This window comes from Pseudonaja textilis, chromosome 8 (assembly GCF_049901715.1).
Source record: "Pseudonaja textilis isolate UNSWEBS1 chromosome 8, rPseTex1.2, whole genome shotgun sequence".
Taxonomy (NCBI): Eukaryota; Metazoa; Chordata; class Lepidosauria; order Squamata; family Elapidae; genus Pseudonaja; species Pseudonaja textilis.
In genome coordinates this window covers 5,756,396-5,777,746 of record NC_141997.1, presented here as the reverse complement: position 1 = coordinate 5,777,746, position 21,351 = coordinate 5,756,396, and the positions used below count along the sequence as shown (strand labels likewise).

Below are 21,351 nucleotides of genomic sequence, written 5' to 3'. Positions count from 1 at the left end.
CCAGAGAAGAAACAATCACATATAAAGATAAAGAAGTCTTGGTGCTTAAACAAATCCCAAGAAGAGTGAGAGAGCAAAGGCGAGACTATAAATTCTTGGTGGCCCAATTAAATCAAAAAGGCATTGTATTTAGATGGCTAATCCCAGAAGATTAATCTCATGGGAAGAAAGGAAAATTAGAGTAGATTCTGTGGAAAAAGCCCAAGAATTTTATGAATGACTGGTAGACCCGGAAGAACTGAGTAGTAAAGAACTAGAATCAAATTCGCAAGATGACCAAGATTACCAAAAGAATAGAGACAGGAGTCCCAGGAATCCGAAAAATACACAACAAGAGAGAGAAGGGAAGACATGTTACCAGCCACAAGGAGAAAGAGGAGTAACTACAAGACAAAGAGCAAGAATCAACTAGACAATGGATGAGGAAAAGAAAATATTATCAATTAATATAAACAGCCTGAATTCCAGGATAAAAAGGAAAAGAATATTAACTAAACTAATTAAACAAAATGCAGATATAGTATGTTTACAAGAAACCCATATAAGGAAGTCAGATGAAAAATATTTAGAATGCCCGAAGCTAGGGAAACTATATACGACACCAGCAGACTCTGGGAAAAAGAAAGGGATAGCAGTATATGTGAAAGAGGATATGAAAGCAGACCTAATTTGGACAGATTCTAATGGAAGAATTCTGGTTTTACAAATCTGGATTAACTCAACCCCAATTCTATTAGTAGTGATTTATGCCCCTAATGAAAACCAAAAAGAATTTTTTAAACATTTGCATGAAAAAATAGTAGGATTAGAAAAAAGGAATATTTGTATCTTAGGGGACTTCAATGCCATTGTGGACCATCAAAAATATCACAGTAGTGGAGGGAAGAAGAGGAAAAAGAGAGGGCTACCGAAAACATGTGAGGAAATGATGACTGAATTGAATTTGATAGATGTGTGGAGAAAATTAAACCCGGAGAAAAAACAATTTACATTTTACTCAAATCGACACCAATCATGGACACGAATTGATATGGTGTGGATGAATGGTGAAATAGCAAATGAGTTAAAAGAGACTGAAATTTTACCTAACAAATGGGCAGATCATAATCCGATTCAGATATTGTGGAAAGGTAGGAAAAAGCCAAGGAAGAGGTGGACGCTAAATACACAGCTAATTAAAGAAAAAGAATTTATGAATAGACTCAAGGAGGAATTAGATTACTTTTAAAAAGAAAACAATAATGAGGCAACTACGAAGCAGAATATTTGGGATACAATGAAGGCTGTAATAAGGGGCACAATGATATCATATAGTGCCAGGAGGAATAAAGAAAATTATGCCCAATAAAATAAATTAAAACAAAAAATTAAAGAACTAAAAGCCAGTTACAAGTACTCCAAAGGATTGTAAATTGCAAAATCAAGTGATAGTAACTAAACACAAATTGAATTTAATTGAACAGGAAGGAATGATTACAAAGTTGAATATAGCTAGACAGATATTCTTTGAACAGGGTAACAAACCAGGGAGATGGTTGGCCTACAAACTCAAAAAAGAAAAAGAAAAAAATATTAATTTATCAATTAATAGATGGAAAAGGGGATGCCCAACAGGGAATAGAACAGAAAAAAGAAATTGCATATAAATATTTTGAAGACCTCTATAAAAAGGAGGAGGTAAAGAAGGATATGATAAGAAATTACTTGGGCATAACAAAAGACAAAGCAATTGGGGATGAGATGAAACAAATGCTAATTAAAGATATTACGTGGTCTGAACTGAAAACAGCAATAGAAAATAAAAACAACAACGAAACTCCGGAACCTGAATGGATCTCAGGGGAACTCTATAAGGCAATAGGAGAACAAAGAGGACCCCTTATGGTGGAAGTATATAATGAGGTTTTACTTGCAGCTAAAATGCCAGATTCATGGAGGGAGGCATTGATTTCGTTGATTCCGAAGGAAGATTCAGATCCCCGACTCATACAAAACTATAGACCAATTTCTTGCTAAATACCGACTATAAAATATTTGCTACTATTATAGCAAATAGACTAAAAAGAATCTTGAATGAATATATACATAAAGATTTCTCCCCAACAGACAAATTAGGAACAATTTAAGAATAGTGTTAAATGTTTTGGAATACTACGAAGCCCACCCGGAAAAACAAACAGCCCTTGTATTTTTGGATGCGCAGAAGGCCTTCGACAATTTAAATTGGCAATTTTTAATTCAACAAATTTACAATATGAATTTAGGCACTAAATTTGAAAACATCGTAACCACGATTTACGCCTCACAAAAGGCGAATGGAGAATATATGCGCTCAATAAAAATAGAGAAAGGAGTTAGGCAGGGATGTCCACTATCTCCCTTGCTCTTCATACTATCTTTGGAAACACTACTTATGCGAATTAGGCAGAACCCAGGAATAAAGGGGTTAAAGATTAAGAAAGAAGAATATAAATTGCAGTCATTCGCGGATGATATGGTCTTTTTCATAGAAGATCCAATTGAACTAGGTCAGGAACTGTTGAAAGAGTTAGATCAATTTGGGAAAATCGCAGGACTCAAAATTAACAGGGAAAAAATGAAATTAATAACCAAAAACTTAACAGAAAAACAGAAATCAGAATTGGAAAAGGCAATGGGATTACAGGTGGTAAAGAATATTACATACTTAAGAATCTGGTTGACGGCTCATTGTAAGACACTAATGGAAAATAACTATAACAAACTACTGCAACAGGTTAAAAAAAGACCTAGAGCTATGGGTTAAATTGCAACTCTCCCTACTAGGGAGGATTGCCACTATTAAAATGACTATTCTTGCTGAATGTATTTCATTTGTTCCAGACAATACCAATAAAAATACATAAAAAAGTCTTTGTGGAACTCAACAGAATAATAGCAAAATTTATGTGGCAAGGGGAAAAAAAACAAGAATAAATTTAAAAGCAATGCAAGATATGAAGAGCAGGGGGGTATGGCACTCCCAAATTGGGAACTATATCACAGCGCAGCTTTCTTACTATGGCTAAAAGAATGGGTAAATTTATCGAATAAAAGAATATTATTTCTAGAAGGCGATGATTTGCAGAGGGGGTGGCATGCGTTCTTATGGGACACAGGGGAAACCAAACAGAATTACTTCCACAGACATGTAATTAGAGACTCTTTATTGGCTAATTGGAATAAAATAAAGAAAAAACACTATCTAAAGATTCCGATTTGGATCTCAACGATGGAGGCGATGATACATCCGAACAATCTGGATATTAACAAGATGATAAAATATAAAGACCTAGTGGATGCACAAGGAACTTTAAAATCATGGCAAGATCTCTAAGAACAAGGGCTACGAATTGACCGGAGGGCTTACTTCCAAATACAAAATAGATGTAGACAGGACAAGAAAGTTTTTGGAATCTACAGTAAGCCACAACAATTAGATAAAATCTTACTAGGTTCAGACAAAAAAAATATAACCAAATCTTACAACTGCCTATTAGAGGTAGAATTAGAGGAGGAAGTAGTGAAAAGTAATATGATAGCTTGGAGTAGTAATATAGGACGTAGCATTGCTTTAATAGAATTGGAAAAGGTCTGGACCAGGAATAATGAAATCACAAAATCGGCAACATATAAAGAAAATGCCTATAAAATAGCATCTCTTTCCTTTGAGATTAGCAAAGATGTCTCCTAACATGAATCCGAATTGCTGGAAATGTAAAAAGAAACACGGAACATTCTATCATATGTGGTGGTCCTGTAGCCCAAAGATACTGGTGGAGAATCATAAAATGGTTGGAGGAAATTACGGCTGAGCAGATAAACCAGAATTCTTCCTTTTAGGGATATTCAATAGACAACTTCCAAAAAAAGCTACATATATAATATTACACATATTTACTGCAGCTAGATTAGCTTTTGCACAATGTTGGAAACAAGCCTATATTTCAACCAAAGAAATGACTATTCAGAAAACAGTAAACTGTGCAGAAATGGATAAATTGACCCTAGCACTTAAGGATAAAGAATCATCAGAATATTACAAGAGTTGGGAGTGTTGGTACGATTGGATAGAACAAAGATAGATAATATAATAGTAAACATTATTAAACTGTAAAGGAGATTAAGCTACAGCGGTAGTAACTATATACTCGCATTAAGATTTAATTGTAAATATGACACCAATAATGATAACAAATAAGGAACCACAAACTGTCGATAATGGAATTGCCCTTGATTCGTTTTTTTCTTCTTTGTTTTTCTATGTTGTGTATGTGTTTGTTTGTTTGTTTTAATTGTATATTCAATAAAGTTTGTTTTTAATAGATTAGTTGATTGTGATATATTTCTGTCCTACACTTGTGATTTTATGGAGTTACATCTATTTTTTTAATCCTTCTTAATCTGAGTTACACAAATGGGAATTGTACCTGGCTCAGAGTTGAATCTGACTGAACCGTCCTAGAAGGTCTGTAAAGTAATAATAAACTAACAATTTATTGTTTGATAATAGTGACTCTGGATAATTTATTTCATAGTACAGAATAATCAGCTGTATAATGACAACTGCTTATCAGTAATTGTCTTATTATGCAATTTATTTCAAAAATATTTCACTAAATTTTTAAAATAATTTCAGAGAGTGATCTTTGGCAGAGAAAGGAATTCTTGCATAATTTTTGGGGGGGGCATTAATTAATAAAATATGGAGATTCTCTAAGAAAAAGTATTTGGTCAAGAGGCCAATGATTCTGGGAAGAATAAATTAATGCCTAATATGATTGCAAGAAATCTGCATGTCTTCTCTAACTCTGACTCTGGTGTTTAAGGACACCATATTGATGAAATTACAGTGGGCTGTAAAATAAGAAATGTTAGTATCATAAATTTAGTGTCTAATTATTGCATAGGCAGACCCACATAAAATGACAGAAAAGTTGCATATATATTCTAGATATTGTGAGTATAATTTTACCTCTTTAAATTATTTTATAGCAGAACTGATTGGACTAAATTATTTCTCAAAATAGGAAAATATTCATTGATAGATATGTTTGATGCCAAGTTTCTGATTGGAATAGTATCTCAAGAAATCAAAAATTGACAAAAATGAAATTGAACAATAAACTAAACACTATACTAAGAAGATCAAAGGTGGAAATTAGTACTGAAATCCCTTCAGCTACTTAAAAATGAAACCTGAATTACTTTTTATTTACTGTACTAATTCTTTTTCTTTCATTCAATCTTATCTGATTCTTGAATAATGCCTGGACAAGACCCTGCAATTTTCTTTATTTTTCAGAAATGGTTTGCCAACTTTCTAGGGCTGAGAGAAAGAGAGTGGCTCACAATCACCCAGCAGGCTTTGTGCCAAAGGCAGGACTTCAATTCATGGTCTCCTGGTTTCTAGCCTGATATTTTAACTATGACAAGCTCTCATATACTGAATATATAAGATTGATCTTACATGATTCTTTTCAAAATTTGATATAGAAATACCTCTGTTACTTAATTACATAATGATATGCCATGTATAATTCTTACCATTTTTAATGTAGACAAAATTGCACTTTACTAAAAAGGTGGAAAGATGCTCTTGACTTTGAAATGATTTGAAGATACTAAGCATTTAAATGATTAAAATCAAAGTTAGTTTGATGGTATATACTACTTAAAAAGTTTTTATAAATATGTATTATAACTGTTAAACTAACAATTTAAACCACTGAATATAATTTACAAATTAATTTATATTTTATTTAGCAAATATGTATAGCCATAAATGTAATTTATACCCAACACATTAACTGCTACAGGAAGCTTAAATCATTCTGCAGCTCACGGTTTCACTTATAAGCCTGCATCATCTCCTAGAAGCATACTTAGAAGTAAGGTTTAGTTTAGCTTAGTTTATTGTCATTGCACCTCATACAATGAAATTAAATACCATCTTCAGCATACATTATATATAACTATAAAAATAAAACACAAACACACATCCTTCACATTCTATATAATTGAATTGAAAACCCAATATTGCATTAACATTGCACTATACAGTAGAATTCAATAGAGTTACTGCCGAGATAGCTGCTTTCCAGACTATTTGTCCTTGTTTTTATTATCCTGTACCATCTTGCCAGATGGTAATAGTTCAAAAAAAGGGTGCCCAGGATGAGATGGATCTTTGAGAATGTTTTGAACTTTTTTAAGGCAGTTGGAGCTATACAGCTCTTCCAAAGAGGGGAGAGGGAAACCAATGATCTTCTGGGCAATGACCTTAACCCTCTGGAGTGCTGTCCTATCTGCCACTGTGCAATTGGCAAACCATACACAGGTGCAGTAAGTTAAGATATTCTCTATGGTGCAGCGGTAGGTCACCAACAGTTTTTCATTCAGTTGTTGTTTTCTGAGAAGTCTTAGGTAGTATAATCTCTGCTGGGCCCTTTTGACCAGTGCTGCAATGTGAACACCCCAGATCAGGTCCTCTTTTATGGTAACACCCAGAAACTTAAAACTGGCCACTTTCTCCACTCGGTCTCCAATGATAAGCAAGGGCTGGATGTCTAATCTGTTCCTTCTATAGTCCACCATAAAGCTCCTTGGTCTTATTGGTGTTGAGGACCAAGTTATTGTCTCCATACCATGAAAGCAATCGGTCCACCTCATCTCGATAGGCAGACTCATCCCCCCCCCCGAAGATGAGTCCCACCACTGTTGTATCATCTGTAAATTTAGTAATAGTACATAAAGGTACATAAGACTGTCATTATAATCGTACATTTTGTACAGCCTATAATATATGTGCAAATATGTACTCAGCAGTTTTGGAATAGTCCATCAAAAGACTATGTGCAACATTGCAAACATTTATCATTTAATTGTCCCCATAATTGGTAAAGTAACCAAGAAGAATTTCTCTAAAAATAGACTATTTTTTGGAAGAAAACAATAATGGGGAGCACATGAATCTTTCAGGAAAAATTTCCTTAAAATGTAAGAAGAATTCAGATAGACAGATTATATTCTGATTATCTCTACTTTGGAACTGTAAAATGAAGGAAAGGATGGCTGAACAATCTGAAGTGGCATACCTATGAAATTCAGGGAGAAAGTTGTTATTTAACTCTGTTAACTGTCAAGGTTAAGCATTAATATTATAGGTTGAGAACAGTGGTGGTATTCAGCCGGTTCGCACCGATTCAGGTGAACTGATAGTGATGATTTGGAGTGGGTCGCTGAACTGGTAGTGACTTCTGGCTGGCCATATCCCGACTCGGTCACCCAGTTGCCACATGCTCTCTTGCCCCACTCACCCAAAGCTTGCTCATCCCACCCACCTGATACTCGCTCACCCCGCCCACCCAACACTCATCCTGCCTAGTCACTCACCTCCTATGCGGCACACTGGGTCCTCGTAGCTTTCTAACCTGCCTTCCCACGTGGTGCCTGTGCCCCAACTGAGCAGCCGGATCTGCCTGCTCTCAGGTAAGCCTGCAAGTCGTGCTAGCCCTCCCCACTGTTCCTAGATCTTGCCAGCTCCCCCATTCCCGGAGCTTGCCGGGGTACCCCCACCATTCCCGGAGCTTGCCAGTGGTTCCCCACCATTCCTGGGTTTGGCTGGCTGGCTTCCCCGCTGGTGTGGCCCCATCCCAGGTAGCAGGACTGGCTGCGGCCTAGCTAGCTGCCCCTCCACCATCCCCAGGCTCAGATGGCTGGCTGGCTAAGTCACCATGCAGCAATCTTCCAGCTCTCCCTACCACGCTCTCTGGGAGGGTGAGCGGATGTCCCAGGGCTGCCGCTGCTGCTCACTTTCTTCCTTTTGTCCCCTGGGAGAAGAAAGTGAGCGGCGACATGTCTTAAAGTTGCTAAGCTTGAAAAACTCTCAGAAGTACAACTTCTTGTGAGCTTGGGTTATTTTCCTGCATTTTGGGAATAAGGAAATTATCCTATGTGTCTGGTGCAGAGATGCAGCTGAAATCTAGTTAGATGCTAACTGGAAGGTTAAAGCCTAGATACAGATAGTCTTTGACTTACAACTATTTGTTTAGCCTCCATTTAAAATTACAACAGCACTGGAAAAAGTGATTTATATTGCCCCCCCCCCCCATGGACAGAGACAGAGGGAGACAGAGGGAGGGAGGGAAAGAGAGATACAGAGGGGGGGGAGGGAAAGAGAGAGACAAGACAGAGAGAAAGACAGAAAGGGGGGAAGAGAGAGACAACACTCACATACACACAGAGAGAGAAAGAGAGAGGGGGGGAAAGAGAGACAAGAGACACAGGGAGGGAAACAGAGAGACGAGAGACACATACAGATAGAGAAAAAGAAAGAGAGGGAGGAAGAGAAAGAGAGAGAAGACACAGAGAGAGAGAAGACAGAGAGAGAGAGATGGGAGGGAGGGAAAGAGAGAGAGAGAGAGGAGAGAGGAGAGAAAGAAAGAAAAGGGGAGAAAGAAAAAGAGATGAGAAAGAGGGAGAAAGAAAGAGAGAGGCAGAGAGAGATACCTGTTTTAAAAAAATAGAAAAATGGCTCTTTGAGAGATTAAGGTTGCAGACCCCAGGTTGGGCAAACACCACGGTCATTAAGTGAATCTTGTGGTCATTAAGCAAACATTGTGGTTGTTAAACAAGTCCATTTTCCCCCATGGGCATTAACCGGAAACCAGAAGGAATTGTTGGAAACTGGTAAAAAACATAGAAAACCTCAATCATAAGACTGTGTAGGATGTTGTAACTGATCATAAGTGTGTGTGTGTGTGTGTGTGTGTGTGCGCGCGCCTGTGTGTGCATGGCTGTCAAACACCAAAAACAGTTCAAGTAGTTCTGGGGAGGTCAGTCATAAATGAGAACACTTGCTAAGCAACTGGCCATTAAGCGAGGACCACTTATATTTGGTTTGCTAGTCACATGGCCAACTAGCCACGCCTACCTGTTACATGAACAAGCCACACCTAGCCAGTCACATGACCACCAAACCATGCCGTCAGCAAGCCACACCCACCCAGTCACATGACCACCAAACCACACCCACAAATTAGGCCACGCCCACAGAACTGGTTAAGAAATTTGAATCCCACCCCTGCCCACCTCCACCTTGCTAGCTTCTGAGTCGAAGTGGAGCTCTGTGCTCGTTACTGCTCCAGCCATGGGCCCATCAAGAGTCACTCTCATAAGTCTATAAAACCTTTGAAAAATCTGTCTCCAGATATTTCTAGGCCCAGTCTTGCCATTTCAACTTACGTGTCTTGTTCAGTGGTGGCCGGGTTTCAGCCTTCCTTACCTTGGCTATGTCTCTGAAAACTGAATACCTTGTACTGTACTTCTGAACACTCCAGGTAAATTGCAGTTCTGGAATATGACAGCGCTGGATAATGTGTTCCTGGTAGCTTCATGTTTGATTCTTCTAATACCATTGGCAGTTAATGTGCGTCTTTTTTATCAACATGTTTCTTATGACCCTGTTGACTATTTGCAACAAAACGTTTGATGGTTCTGTGATCATGCCCTAATATCTTAGCAATTTCAAGAATGCTACATTCCTCTGAAAAATTTTGTACAGTTTTTGACTTTTCAGAGTCAGTTAAATATCTCTTTTGGTCCATTTTGCTTGAGGAAAAGAAGTTGCCTAATAGTTATGCACATCTTGATACAGGGTGTTGATCTCCTTAGACCACACCCTCCTTCATTACATAAATACCCATCACTTCATACGCTTATATGCATTCAAGTTTATACAGCATGGAGGTGGAAAATATGCATAAAAATTGCAGGGGTGTCAAACTCAAGGCCCACAGGCTGGATCCAGCCCGTGATAAGGCTGAATCTGGCTGGCATGGCCATCCTAGAAACTGTAAGGATCCAGCCCAGCCCACACCATCCCAACGGGTGTGCGCACTCACAGGCCCAGTTCTCCTTCACTGTGTGCAGAGCAACTAAGTAGTCTGTGGGACTACTACAGTTAAAATAATAGTTCAGACCTTCCAACCTCACAAAAAAAAATTTTTCATGAAAAGTTGGAAGGTCTGAACTATTTTTTTTACCGCAGTGCAGCCAAGATGACGCTGCTGACAGCAGCCTTGGTGAAATGTTCTCTGATAGTTTTTCTGTTTTCTTATCATTCTCTGTGATTCACTACAGATTTCATACTCAAGAAACCAACTACTAAGCACCAAGCAATGTTTCTTTGATGAGCAGCTTTCTGTGACTTCATCACCACCCATCTACAAATGCAGAAGTGTTTCTAACAAAGGAAGAAGCAACTTCCTCTGAACAATGGATAAACAAAAACAAATGGAGACGCCAGAGGCGAAGAAGGGGTAAGTGAGCGGGAATTTTGAATAGACTAAGGAAAAGTGATATAAAAACCCCACTCCCTCCATCTTTCGACTAATTTATGTTCACTTGCTAATAAGATGAAAGAAATATTTCTATTAAATAGATCCAATTCTGATTTTTACAACTCTCTGCTTCACTGAAACCTGGCTAAATGAATCAATTGATGATAGTAGCCTGCATATCCCAGGATTTCAGATACAAAGAGCAGACTGAATTGCAGAAACATCTGGTTAAAAAAAGGAGAGAAGGTTTATGTTTATATATCTCTGCTGGTCCAGAGATAAACCTATACTGAAGAAATTCTGTGATGTGGACTTAGAGACATTAGTTATTAATTGCAAACCATTCTATTCTCCACCAGAGTTCTAATTTCTCCTAATTGCTGTGTATGTTTCTCCACAAGCTTGTGTAAACAATGCATTACAAACTCTAGCTAACCAGATTATGTAGGTTGAAGTTAAATACCCAGATTCATTTCAAATTATTTTAGGAGATTTTAATAAAGCAAACTTAAGGAAAGAGCTACCAAAATATTTTCAGCATGTCAATTGTCTTACTAGAGGCAAGAATACTTTAGACAAGCAGCTGTAGGACACTCTGATCATTGTATGATTCACCTTGTACCTGCTTAGAGACAAAGACTTAAAACCATGAAACCAACAATTAAATCAGTGAAGACTTGGACTAAGGAGGCAAAGCTAAAGCTACAGGCTTGCCTTGACTGCACTGATTGCAATGTGTTTGAAGATACCTCTACAGACTTGGATGAACTCAGAGATACTGTAACATCATATGCCAGTTTTTGTGAAGATCTATGTGTGTCAACCAGAAACCTGAGAATAGACAATAACAATAAACCTTGATTCACAGATAAATTTAAGCAGCTACATCATACCAAAGAGGAAGCCTACAGAAAAGGCAAAAGAATGCTGTACAATTAGGCTGGAAATGTATTAACAAGGGAGATCAGAGCAGCAAAAAGAAGCTACTCTGAAAAGCTAAGGAATCAGTTCCCAACAAATGAACCAGCAAACATGTGGAAAACACTTTAAAATATCACCGTTTACAGCAAATCTCTTTCCCATGCTGAAGGAAATCAACAACTGGCAGAAGACTCGAATGTGTTTTACTGTAGGTATGAGGAAAAACTACTGCCACCCATCTCCACAATCCTCATCTCAGACACACCAATAACAGCCAAGCCTCCTACAACCTACCTACCTACCTCTGGTGATTATAGAGAATGAGGTGCAAGGTCTATTTCAGAAACAAAAGTCAGGAAAAGCACCAGGCCCAGACAAGATAACTCCTTCTTGCTTAAAAACTTGTGCTGACCAACTGACCCCCATCTTCACCTGCATCTTTAATAAATCACAAGAGATGTGCTATTTTCCTTCTTGCTTCAAATCTCAGTGCCAAAGAAACCCTTTATCCAGAAACTGAATGACTTCAGACTAGTTGCCCTAACATCTGTAGTTATGAAGACCTTTGAAAGGCTAGTGCTGGCCCACCTGAAAACCATCACAGACCCCTTGCAGTTTGCCTACAGAGCAAATAGATTGACAGATGATGCTGTTAATATGACTCTGCACTACATCCTACAACATTTATCCAAAGACCTATGCAAGGGTCCTCTTTGTAGAGTTCAGCTCAGCATTCAATACCATCATTCCAGATATTATTCTAACTAAACTAAATCAGCTACACTTGTAAATGCATCATAAGCTTCCTAACAGACAGGAAGCAGCAGGTGAAGCTAGGCAAAAATCTCATCGGATACCTGTACAATTAGCACAGGAGCCCTCCAGGGCTGTCTGCTTTCTCCATTTCTCTTCTTTCTATATACCAATGACTGTATCTCAAAAGGTCCCTCTGTTAAAGTACTGAAGTTTGCAGATGATACAACAGTGATTGGTCTCATTTGAGACAATGATGAATCTGCATACAGATGGGAGGTTGAACAACTAGCCTTGTGGTGCAATCAGAACAATCTTGAACTAAATATATTCAAAACCGTATAAATGGTGGTAGATTTTAGGAGAAACCCTCCCATACTACCACCTCTTACAATACTAGACAACACAGTATCAACAGTAAAGACCTTAAAGTTTCTAGGTTCTATCATATCTTATGACTTAAAATGGACACCTAACATCGAAAACATCATCAAAAAAGTACAACAAAGAATGTTCTTTCTGCGCAAACTCAGAAAGCTCAAACAGCCCAAAGAGCTGCTGATTCAGTTCTACAGAGGAATTATTGAGTCTGTCATCTGCACCTCTATAACTGTCTGGTTTGGCTCTGCAACCAAACAAGACAGACACAGACTTCAATAGATAATTAGAACCGCAGAAAAAATAATTGCTACCAACCTGCCTTCCATTGAGGACATGTATACTACACGAGTCAAAAAGAGGACTGTGAAAATATCTACAGACCCCTCACATCCTGGACATAAATTGTTTCACTTCTACCCTCTAAACGACACTATAGCCCACACTGGCACACCAGAACAACTAGACCCAAGGACAGTTTCCCCCCTGAATGCCATCACTCTGCTAAACAAATAATTCTACAACATTGTCAAATTGTTTACTAAGACTGTATTACTATTACTCTTCTCATCCTTCCTACCTTTACAGCTTATATTGTTTTATTTCTTTCCTAACATGATTTGATTGCTTATTAGTAACCTATGACTATCACTAAGTGTTGTATTTTATGATTCTTGATGAATATATTTCATTTTTTCTTTATGTATACTGAGAGCATATGCACCAAAGACAAATTCCTGTGTGTCCAATCACAGTTGGCCAATAAAGAATTCTATTCTGTTCTGTTCTGTTCTATTCTATTCTAATTTCTATTCTAGTTGCTCTGCATGTGGTGGTGATGGTAAGGTTAGTGAAGGGATGTGGCTGCCTTGGGTGGTGGGGGTGGTAGGGGTGAGGGTTTGGCCTGGCTGGCCTGGCTGAAGGGCCCTCACGTAAGCTGGGTCTTCCACCCCCTCACCTCAATTTGATCTTCATTCTTCACCATTTATTCTCCTTGCTCACCGCTGTAACCTAGCAGGAGGCTGAGCAACGTACTGGTGCGGTGGCCACAAAGTGAGGTGTTGGTGGGTGGAGTATGAAGCAAGGCAGGGGTGTGTGGAACAACCTGGCCAAGGAGAGTGAGCACTGCAGCAGTGGGAGCTGGCCATACCCACCATGGCCACACCTGCCATGGCCACGGTCACCATGGAACCCCCCAAAGTCAACCACAATCCTGATGCACCCTTGGTATAGAGAGTAACTGAATTAAAATAAAATGGTTGTTGGTGTTTTCTATTGCCCATCCACCAAAGGATCAACTGTCCTTGATTTGATGTTATCCCATAAATAAGATTTAATTGTGAAGATAAAGAACTTAGAATATTAGAAGACAATGAACGTGTAACTCTAGAGCTCTTCATTTTAAAAAAAATTAAAGCTAAGTGTAGTGCAACAGGTGTCTAGAACAGTTGTGATGAGCCTATGACACATGTGTCAAAGATAACACCAGTGTTCACCAATTCCTGACAATTATCTCAAAACACATCATGCACTCACACGTCTTTTGGTTCCTGCTGAGGCTATATGAGAATTGGGTTTCTCTTGCCTTCAGACCCTGCAGAAATCACTTAAGTGAGCTATGCTCTCACAGGGCCTCTGGAACCAACAAAATGAGTTTTATTCATATTTCATTTTTATAATTATTTGGCATTTCTTTATATAATGTATAATTGGAGTGTATTTGCTAATACATAAAGAATACATAAAGAGTTGTTTAATGTATATTTAGTGTAATGAAAAGAACTAGGGCTGACATAATATCAGTGTTCCAATATCTAAGGGGATGCACAAAGAAGAGGGGATCAACCTATTCTCCAAAGCACCTAAAAGCAGGATAAGAAGCAATGGATGGAAACTAATCACGGGGAGAACCAACCTAGAACTAAGGAGAAATTTCCTGACAGAACAATTAATCAGTGGAACAATCTGCCTCCAGAAGTTGGGGATACTCCAACACTGAAGGTTTTTAAGAAGAGATTGGACAATCGTTTGTCTGAAATTGTGTAAGTTTTCTTTGCATGAGCAGGGTTTTGGACTAGAAAACCTCCAAGGTCCCTTCCAACTCTGTTATTCTATTATTCCTTTTCTCTTTTATTCGATAGGTGGGTTTATGTGTGAGAGAGACATGACAGCAGAGTAGGCATTTTCCATATGTTTGACACGTGGAGCCCAAACGTTTTACTATCACTGATGTAGGACTTTAAAAATATATTTTAATAACTGTGAGAACAATATTTAGGATTCCAAGCAGAAATTAATAGGAATGCAATATTACAGTGATTCAGCATTACTTAGAAAACAATATACTGTACTAAAAGCAAGTGAAACTATTTGAAGAGGGAAGGAGGAAGGGGGGGGAGAAATGAGAATAGTAGAGGATGCAAATATGACTACACAAAAAACAAAATGAAGTTCTAAAAACAAAAAAGGGAACAGGTGGTCCTCAACATACAACCACAATTGGGATCAGAATTTCCATTGCTAAGCAAAGTTGCTGTTAAGGGAATCATCCCAATTCTATGATCTTTTTGCTATGATTGTTAAGTGGATCACTAGAGTTGCTAAGTAAATAATGCGATCATTAAGTGAATCCAGATTCTCCTATTGACTTTACTCATCAGAAACTGGCTGGGAAGGTTGCAAATAGCAATTTCATGATCTCAGAACACTGCAACCATCGTAAATACATCCTGGTTGCTAAGTGCCTGATCATGTGACTGTGGGGAATGGCTATAAGTGCAAGAACCAGTCGTAAGTCACTTTTTTCAGTGTCATTGTAACTTTGAACGGTTACTAAACAAATGATTGTTAACACATACATATAAGTGACTGAAAAAGGCCCAGATTATCAATTAAAAGTATACATAGAAAGCCCAACACTGCAACTATAGTGTCAGAAAAACAAAATCTCACAAAAAGCTGAGCGTAGTAAAGGATGCTTAAGTATTCTTTGGATATCTGCAGAAGAACAAGAAAATAAATGAATCAATATTTTAGCTGCTCAGTGAAAACAACTAAATGCTTACGGGTAACAATGAAAAGGCAGTGCTATCCAAATAATCTTTTAATTCAGTCTCTCTCCCCCCCAACTCAAAGAATGTTTTCACTATTCTAAGGGGCAGGATTTAGATTTGGGACCACAGAAAAAGTTGAGTCACATCCTAGGAAACTAAGGGTGTTCTTAGATATATTTACTTTTATATATTACCTTTAAAACATCCCACAGCAGGGGTCACCAATCTTTTGGACAGCAGGGACCACTAAATTCACAATTTTAAATCCTGTGGACCACTAATATGAATAGAGCAGGCTGCTCGCTGAAGCACCTGGACTTCCAGTGACAGGATGGGGTCCTTCAGGCACGTAGCTTGGCCACCTGTTTCTGCAATCTTAAACACTCAAAGAGCTATTTGAACCCATTTCCCACAACAAACTTCAGGAGCCACAAAACCTGGGTGGGTGGGGCAACTCGACATCACTCACTCCCACCCAGTTACATGACTCCCCCAGCCATGCATACCCAGGTTTTGTGATTTCTGGTGTTTTCGATAGGAAACAGGTATTTCTCTCTCTCTATGTTTCTCTCTCTCTGTCTGTCTCTGTCTGTCTGTCTCTCTCCCCCTCTCTTTCTGTCTCTCTCATCTCTCCTTTTCTCTTTCTCTCTGTGTGTCTCTCATCTTTCTCTCTCACTCTTTCTCTCTTTCTCTCTCATTCTGATTCTCTGGTGTTCTCTGGGTCTCGTGGGCACTTCTTCAGCCTTAGTTGTGGCTGGATGCACCTTGGTCACGTGGGGAGATGCACAACCTGCTCTCCGCCCAAAGACACTCACCCGACCCAGCTGCAGCCAATGGTCTGCATCATAATGGGCTCCAGCAGGAGGAGGGGACGCCGTCTCTCTCATTGTGAAGCATGCTAAATTTAAGTGTGCTGTGCAAGGCACTGCAAGAGCAGCGAGCAGGCCATGGAGGTGGTGAGACCAGTGGCATCAGCCACAGCTGGGCCAGCCAGTGTCTCGGAGTTGGAGAGGAAATCGTGCATCTCCTTGAGTGGCCAAGGTGTGTGCAGCACCAAAAAGGGCCAGAAGAAATGCTCTTGAGACCCAGCAAGACATGAAGCTTTGCTCCTGTTCTGGAATATGGAGGCCAGGCTAGGTGAGGAGTGACTGGGAGGAGAGGGTGAGGGGTGGGCCAGGCAGTGGTGGGACCATCCAACAGGGAGACACAGCAGGAGGATGAAAGAGCCATGGGTTGCCGATACCTGTTGCTTTGGCCGGCCTGCACCACTGCACCCCTTGCCACAACAGCACCATTACCTCATTCCAGGCAGTGAGGGTTATGCTACTCCTTGCACGTTGCAGCACCTGCAAAGTTACAAGTTGCATGTACCTTCCTCTACAATCAAGATTTCAGCCCCACCACAAGCTTTAGTTACAGGAATGGCCCTTGACCACTGGTTGATGACCTCTGTCCTACAGTACTGGTAAAGTGACCAATGACAAAGAAAGCAAATGTTCCTGACAAGAGGTGGACTGCTTCCGGTTCGCACTGGTTTGGGCATACTGGTTGTTAAGATTCTGCTGAGTTCGGCGAACTGGCAAATCCCACCACTGGCTGGCCCCAGCCCACCCATCCTGCACTGCTCCATCCTATCTTGCCTTGCCTGCCTTGGCCAGTGGCTAGTCATGCCCGTGCCCGTGCCCGTGCCCAGCTACTCCCTGGCTCCTTCACTTGCTTGTCTGCCCAGATCACATGGACCAGTTGATCTCTGCACCTCACCTGCTTTGCTCACCACAGCTGCCTGCAAAGGTAAGGCACTCAGCTGAAGGGCTACCTCAGGGTGGACATGGCAAGGCTGGGCCACCTTTCGGGCCTGGCTCTTGCCATCCTTCCATCCACAAGCCGCCACCCGCAAGCCGCACAAAGGCAACATAGTCAGATAATCAATAGGAGTCAGTAACTCCAATTTTGCCCCCAATGTCTTGGTTACCTTCTGGCTGGAGAAAAACTCTCCCAGGAACAGCCTTTGGCTACAGAGAATCAAGTTCAAAATGTGATCAACAAAATTTTTTAACTATAAGTCCAATCAAGGCAAAATGGGGTAATTAGTTCAGCAGGGCAGGAGCAAGAATTCCAGACGTGAAGGCATAGCAATAACTCAACACGGTTGGGAAGACGCCAGGAACACAGATAACTAAAGTCAACACAAGATAAACTCACATTTGCTCTCAGCAGCTGCTGCACTCACCATGCACCTCTTTTAAACTCTCATTCCAAAGTGTGGCTAATGAAGGGAATCAGGGCCCTTTCCTACCCCATAAGTCACGTAACCCATGTTGCTCTCTTCTCTGTTCCTGTGTGCCCTAGGATGAAGAGGGGGTGGGCCTGTGTCTTCCTCTGAACTCCCTCTGCCTTGTTCTATCTCTCCCCTGCTCTGCCCAGTCAAACTTTGCCCTTCCCCAGTTTCCTCCACAGCCAACAGAGCTGACTCTCGCTCCCTGTCAGCTGTTCGTCTTCCTCCTCGGATTCAGACTCTGACAGAGGAATAACACTGGCCTTCCCTGGGGCCTCTTCCTGCATGCTGCCTGCTCACCCTTCGCCTCCAGTTGGGGAATGCAAAAGTCCCTGGCTCTGGCCTTCCCTGAGGCCTCTGTCTATATGCTGGGTCGCTGCTATGAGAACGTTACGAGCCCCATGGCTAGAAGGTAAGGCTGACGGCAGGGAAGGGAGGGCTTACTGTGCTCAGCTGAAGGACCACCTTGGTAGAGGAGAGACACATGTCAAGGCTCAGTCACCTTTTGGGCCTAGCTTCAGCTTTCATGGAGCCTTTGGGTGCAAGGCCTGAGAGAAAATGCCTCCTCCCAGGGCTGCCTGCTTGCCCATCCACCGGCCTTGTTTGGCTGGATGTGGGACCTGAGGTGGAGTGGAGATTGAGCATGTGGCAGCCCAGAGCAGGGTCTGAAAGGTGTCCGAGCCTCCCCATGTTCCCCCACTGACAATTCTGCAGCCGCCACCTCTTTGCCAGTGCAAGAAGCCTCCAGCCACTGCTCCCGGCTCGGTTCCAGCCAGAAAAGAAGCAACTGCTGCAGGCCCTTCGCGCTGGCAAAAAGCAGCGGGAGATTCCTGCAGCTGCCACCTCTTTGCCAGCACAGGAAGCCTGCAGCTATCGCTCCTGGCTCAGTTCCATCCATCAAAGAGGCAACTGCTGCATGCCTTTCGCACTGGCAAAAAGCGGTGACTGCAGGCCCTTTGCACCGGGAAAAAGTGGCACCTGCAGGCTTCTCACATTGAAAAAAAGTGGTGGCTGCAGGCTTCTCATGCTGAAAAAAAGCGGTGGCAGCTGCAGACTTTCCCCGCTGAAAAAAGTGGCAGCGGCTGCAGGCCAGTGTTTCGGGGAGGGGTTGTGTGTCCAGCTGCACCAACAAGGGCCGGAAGTAGCCACCCACCATTTCCTGCTGCAAAAACCTTTTTTAAAACTCTGACTGTTGGGCAGTGAGGCCCAGCAAGAGGCATAGGAGAATTACCATTGCTGCACAAAGGTAAGTCTAAAGCTACAGCCATTGCCGCTTCGGCCCGCCTGCGCCACCCCAACTTGCTGTGAGTGATATTGAGTTGGCCATGGTCACTCAGTCACATGACACACACCACAGCTGCACCCACCTGTGAATTCACCCACCTAGTGAATTCCAAAACAGTTATCATAGAAATCATAGAATCATAGGACTGGAAGGGACCTTGGAGGTATAACAGAATAAGAGAGTTGGAGGCCTTCTAGTCCAAACACCCTGCTCAAGTAGAAAACCCTATTCCGTTTCAGAGCATATTGTCCAATCTCTTCTTTAAAACCTCCAGTGTGGGAGTACCCTGCAACTTCTGGAGGCAAACTGTTAATTGTTCTAACTGTCAGGAAATTTCTCTTTAATTCTAAGTTAGTTCTCTCCTTAATTAGTTTCCATCCATTGCTTCTAGTTCTGCCTTCAGATGTGTTGGAGAATAAGTTGACCCTCTCTTCTTTGGAGCAACCTCTTAGATATTGGAACACGGTTATCATGTCACCCCAACTCTTCTTATCTCTGCAATGTTTTCTGCAATGTTCTTCATATGTCTCAGCCTCTAGTTCCCCTAGTCATCTTGCTCTTCTTTGCACTCTTTCTAGAGTCTCAACATCTTTTTTATATCATGGCAATCAAAACTGGATACAAACTTGCTAAATCGTCATCTCTCCCACATTGGTCCGAATAGCCCAAATTATTGTATAGAGAGCAGCTTTACAAACTTTTATTTGAAGCTGCCTTAGTATCTTTATGTGGAATAAAAAACAAATAGACTGAACTTGGTTTTTCCAAGAGTCCTTTCTCTATACATTATGATGTTTGCAGCTTAGCTACTTAAATTCTTTCTGGGATGATTTAAGTATAGCTGATTCTCTCTTAAAGTGGGCAACTGTCTTATGCAACGCTATTACCTTGGGAGCATTTACAATAGCTAGGATACTGAGAAAACATTTCACATTTAAGTCATGTATAAGGAAAGTATTTTGAGAAAGTATTTCTTGTAAACAAGAAATATTTACTTATATTTTATAGTTCAACCTCCTGCTCAAGGCAGGAGTCCTTATACCATCCTGGACAAATGGATGTCCAATCTTTTTTTAAAAAAACCAATGAAGCACCCACAAGTCCAGGAGGCAAGCTTTTCCACTGGTTAATTGCTTTCACCCTCAGGAAATTTTTCCTTAGTTCTAGGTAGGATCTCTGTTTAACAAACTTCCAGGTGCTATGGAGAATAAGTTGACCCCACATCTGTCTACCTCCAAGTACTGGAAGACAGTTATCATTTCTTCCTAATCATTCTCTTCATTAGGCAAGACAAACCTAGTTCCCTTAACTGTTCATGGTATGGTTTAGCCTCAAGACCTTTTATCATCTTTGTTAGTTATATAGTGATTGCTAGGAAATTTCTAGAGAAGTTTGTAAGTTTTATAAGTACTTTGGAAAAAAAATGCCATAATCACCAGATTAGCAAGCATTTGTCAAGGGCATGTCTGTCAGATCCGTGTATCTGTCATTTCTTCAGTGGAAGAAGAAAAGGGGGGAGGAGCTGATAAAGAAATCCTTTCTTATGTAACCTGAATATATTTAATCTTATATTGAATTTGTATAACCCACACATGATACAATGGAGGGAGAAAAGCCAGATGGCCAGAACTATCACCTCTGAGAGGCACAACCAGGAAATGAGAAGATCATAAAAATTCCACAGTGGGATGTGTCTTGGAAATCTCTTGAATAGTTCATTCTAAAAAGGGGGTGGGGGTGGGGGGAAACTAGGTATGCCCTGGGAACCTCTGAAAAAGATCGTTCCTTTAAAAAAAGGGGTGGGGAGGAATTAACATAGTGGCTTTTGTTTCACTAAATACACATCGAGATAAGGGGAAGGGTTCTAAACTCCCTTATGTATCCCTGTATGCCTGAGAGATCTCAGACGCTGCTTTGAACTCCTACAGGAATTGTCTCATCTCAGTAAAGGATTCCTTTTTGATACGTTTTAATACGTTTTCAGAAGTTCATTCTAGTTGAGTGAATGGGAAAAGTTCTGTAGCCTGACAATGTCTTTCCTAAATATTATGCTGTTATGTTACACCATGTTGCTTATCATGCCATGTCATGTTATTAGATAGGGTCATTTCTATAATGAGAGTCAATTTGGTATAGTGTTTAAGGCACAGAAACCATGAGTTCTAGTCCTTGCTTAGGCAGCAAACCAACTGGTGACTTTGAGCCACTTATTCTCAGCCTTATAAAGAAGATGAGGGCAAACTATTTCTAAAACTACTTCCAAGGAATCTGCATGGACTGTTACAGCCAGTAGCCAAGAGTCAAGACTGTGTTGAAAGCACTCTC

The 21,351-nt window shown here is 40.6% G+C and overlaps 1 protein-coding gene across 1 annotated transcript in view; it reads right to left on the bottom strand.

Moving 5' to 3' along the window:
- The window catches only part of PCYT1B (phosphate cytidylyltransferase 1B, choline), a 94,153-nt gene that overhangs the window by 16,164 nt on the left and 56,638 nt on the right, over window positions 1-21,351 (bottom strand). The gene's annotated exons all lie outside the window — the stretch shown is intronic.